At 45.9% G+C, this 4392-nt stretch overlaps 1 protein-coding gene across 1 annotated transcript in view; it reads right to left on the bottom strand.

The window, feature by feature from the left end:
• LOC106815807 (NADPH-dependent diflavin oxidoreductase 1-like) overlaps positions 1-4392 on the bottom strand; it is a 27706-nt gene that overhangs the window by 6574 nt on the left and 16740 nt on the right. The gene's annotated exons all lie outside the window — the stretch shown is intronic.

Genomic DNA, 4392 nt, shown 5'->3' with positions numbered 1-4392 from the left:
TTAAAACGCACATTTCCTTGCGGTAACCCACACACACACACGCACACATACACACACACACACACACACACACACACACACACACACACACACACACACACACGACCACTCAGACACGCACAAACACACATGTAGTACGGCTGGCACTGGTACGACTACGTCTGTAATCATATCGTAGTAACGTAATAATTGCGTACCGGGTGGGTAAGGTAAAGTGACGGTGGGAAGAAGCGATTCCTCTATGGCGGCTAGAATTCTACTAAGCTGCTGAGGTGGTACCAATGCCGCTGGCAATCTGCCCGACAGTAATATGGCCACATGATGCCGCAATGCATCTATTTGTTTCCGTGCATGCCCAAAGGCGATTTGCAAACCAGCTAGCGCTAACTGTAGCTGGTAAATCATGACGGATTCGTGCGCAGCCTGTGTTCACCACTCATAGATCTGTCATGTCACAGTTTCTACTGCCCTTGCTATATTCTTTGTGTCCTGTATAACGTCCTGTAGAATCTTCGCGTTCATTTGCGTATGAATTGCTTGATCTATGATATGCTGGGTTTGTGTTTGGGATACTTCCATAGATGCTATGTGTTGTTGTAGTTGTTCGACATCGTCGTCTGTCGTGGTGCCAAACAAAAATTTACTAAGCTTACTAAATCCCCGAAAAAATCGACCGAGTCCTACGTGTTTGGTGTAGTGCGTGTAAGTCATGCATCTTTTGTTCGAGTGCATTCATGCGATCAGTAAACCATCCTACTTGGACCTAAAACATTCTATAAGCGCTAACTGCTATCTGAATTGAAGCCCGCTTTGACTGTATATCCGCATAGTTTTCGATATTGTGCTAATCGTGCCACGGGAGTCTGTCGTGTAAATTTACGCGTCCTTAACCCTGATCTATGTCCACCCGGTAGTTTTATCTCTTGCAATACCACTAATTGCCTTAACGTGTCCATATAGTCATTCATAGCCGACAGATTTTGCGATAGTGCTAATGCCCACGTAGACTGCGTGATTGATATTCGACCCTTCTGCACAAACAAAGCCCCCGCCTTCTGTTGACGTATCGCGTTCTCTGCCACCCCCGTCGTAAGTAGTGGGAGCACAACTAGCAACCAAGCGTGGGGCTTCATCCTTGAAACAACAGGAATACGACTCATTTATAGCGTTAGTGACCTCCCTTCCTGCCAGCAGGTAGATGCTACATTATAGTCAAACAAGGTCCGCTAACGGTCGTAAGTTGTCTTTGTCCCATTCGTCATCAGATGGAGTCATATTTATGCGATGTCCATGTACCATCTTCGCGCGCCTGGGGTGTCTCTGTCGGTCCCCCTTAGTGTTCTGTATGTCTCTGTCACCCTGTGTTTTGTTCCATGCGTCCGCTGGATATGCTACTTTTAAGTTATCTATGTGAACCTTGTGTGTGCATGTGTTATCCTGTCTTTTTATTCTAACTACGAGTGGTGTCACGTGCTCTACGACAGTGTAGAATGGGAGCCATGCAGAATGTATCTTGGCGGTTTTATTTGGGCGTAATACTGGGCTATAACAGTACACTGAATCCCCAACCATGAATCCCTGTTTCTTTGCTCGTTTATCGTATAATTGCTTATTTCGCTTTCTTGCTAATCGTGTATTTTTGTGTATTTCTGTCCATGCGTGGTATAGTCTATCTGTTGCCTGTGAGATCGGGTCATCTGCATACTGGATCCTGCGAGGACGTAATAACACATCTAATGGTAATCTCGCTTCTCTCCCATGCATTAAAAAGAAGGGTGAGTAGCGCGTTGTCCCGTGCATAGATGTGCGATACGGAAATAGCAACCCACCCGTCTGTCCCAGGAAGAATGGTCTTTTACTACGTAGCATAAAATCATATTTCCTAAAGTTCTATGAAAACGCTCTACTAACCCATTCGACGGCGGGTGGTAGGGTGCCGTAGTTACATGCTTAATGCCTAACTCCTTGGCTAGTTCAGTCATTAACGACATGCAGAATTCTCACCTGCGAAAGAAATGCGTATTGCTCCTGCATGTCTCTAAACGTGTCTATTGTTATGTTAGCCGGTAACTGTATAGCTACCATCTGTACTGGTTGCTGCGCTAATGGCTTGGCCTGAATGTGGGCGACACTAGCGTGTTGTGATTGCATTGTTTGTGTGGAGGCATCGCACGACAGGGAAAGTTGGCCCTCGGGTAATAATCTAGATAAAGCATCTGCCTGATTGTTCATCTGCTGCAGCTATTTTGGCATAATCTTTAACAAATTTTCTATAGTACCCTGTTAACCCAAGCAGTTGGCAGATGCCCTTAAGATTTGCGTCACAACACCGGCGGAACACCTCTTGCAGATGCTGCATGTGTTCTTCGAAAGTGGCGCTGTATATCATTATGTCATCCACATATGCAATAGCGTACTTGTGCTGTAGGACTTCTAGTACACGATTCATAACCCTCTGATACTGCCCTGGGCAAGAAGCCACTCCAAAAGGCATGGCCCGCCATTCCAACAGACCATTAGCAGTTACAAAAGCAGACTTATGCTGATCTTTCTTTGCTAACGGAATCTGGTGATAGCCGCTCCTCATATCTAGACAACTGAAAAATTTAGCTTTCCCAAAGTTTTGCATGACATCGTCGATTACTGGTAAGGGGAACACGTCTGGTCGTATGACTGAATTCAACCGTCTATAATCCATACACATTCCCTATTCCCTTGTCTTTTTCTTAACTAGGAGGACCCCCGAACTCCACTCCAAAATTGAAGATGTAATCAGCTCCGTCTCTAGTAAATGTTTGACTTGCCGATCAACTTCCTCTTGCTGTGGCACGGACATTCAATAAGGCGCGGTTTTAAATGCGGCTGCATTTCCGGTATCGATTGTCATTTCATATAAATGGGTAAAACCCAACTCCTTGTCCGTATGTGCGAATGATGCCCTATGTGTTGTTAGAAAGTGTGGTAATTGTTTCTTGTGTTGTGGGTCTGTGACATGGTCTGTACGTTCGCCGGCATGTTGCGTTGCTTGTGCTCTTGTCCTGTACATAAATTCTTCATGCTCGCTACTAACTGCCTCATTTCGCCTACACTCTGCAGGTCCCTAGCGGTTTGCTTACGCTTAATCAAATCGACCTCCATCGGGTCAAAGAAACTATCCTCCCTGTAACGCTGAGTATCCCGATTACGTAAGTGTATTGCAATTCCCTGTTCCACGACCGCTTCCCTATTGGCTAACTCTACAGCTGCCTGCAACGTCTGCGGCTTTTTACAAGTTTTTTGTATTGCAACAAGTAACCCATCTAAAAAAATGTCGGTTAACCGTTTCTGTGTTATTTCGTGTTGTAACTGATCCCGGGAATCGCTAGGTGTGCAAGTTGTCTTAAGCGGTTCGCATAATTGCGAATAGACTCTCCCTTCTCCTGGTAAAATAGCTTTAACGCGTTTGAGCCGAAGGATCAGACATAGGGTCCTTATAGCGTGATTGCAAAGCCTCATACAGTAACAGATTATCCCACATAATTTCCGGGTCATCTATTAACAGGCGACGGGTATACTCGGACGCAGCTCCCCCCCATGGTGCTTATTGCTAGATTTTTGAATTCTGTAACCGTTAAATTCAACTCCAAATGCGCCCAGCCTAACTGATTTATCCATTCTTGAAACTTAGGTCCCATTAAAGCCTCATTCCCCATAAACTTAGGAATACTCTGTCGAGCCTCCGCTATCCTTAAACCTCTCGTAAATCGCTCAGCTACGCTTTCCATGGAAGGTTTAAGACCTTCACTAAACACCCACGTAAGAGATTCGAACGTGGCTTCTGCCATTCTATCACACGGGAAAACGGGCCAGAGGTGAATGGTGATATAGGGTGAGAGAACGATGAACGCACTGCACAAATGCACACACAAAAAACTACAAATAATGTTCCACTTACCCGAAGAGCGAGTCACGACAGTAAAGTTCTTTCAGCCACGTAGATCGTAGTTTGCAAACTCACACGTGGAAGTATTTATAATAAAACGGTAGTTGTCACCGTTTATACAACTGCTACGTCCTACTGTCTACGTTCGAGATATATTCATCACTACACACACGCGCACACACACACATGCACGCGCGCACACACACACACACACACACACACTCACACACACACGCGCCGCACGCACGCACGCACACACACACAGTCACACACGCACGCACGAACGCACGCACGCACGCACGCACACACGCACGCACATACACACACACACACACACATACGCGCGCGTGTACACACATAGGTGTGTAGCGTGGCCGGAATTGTGAGTTTAGATTTGCATGTATACGGCGTGGTGTGGCCTGGCGTATACCAGGTGCAAATCTACTACTTTAATCTGTCGTAATGAGGTG

The sequence above is a fragment of the Priapulus caudatus genome, unplaced genomic scaffold, assembly GCF_000485595.1.
Source record: "Priapulus caudatus unplaced genomic scaffold, Priapulus_caudatus-5.0.1 Scaffold1204, whole genome shotgun sequence".
In the NCBI taxonomy this organism is placed as follows: Eukaryota; Metazoa; Priapulida; class Priapulimorpha; order Priapulimorphida; family Priapulidae; genus Priapulus; species Priapulus caudatus.
Note: the sequence above shows the minus strand (reverse complement) of the source record. Positions and strands in the feature narration are given on the sequence as shown.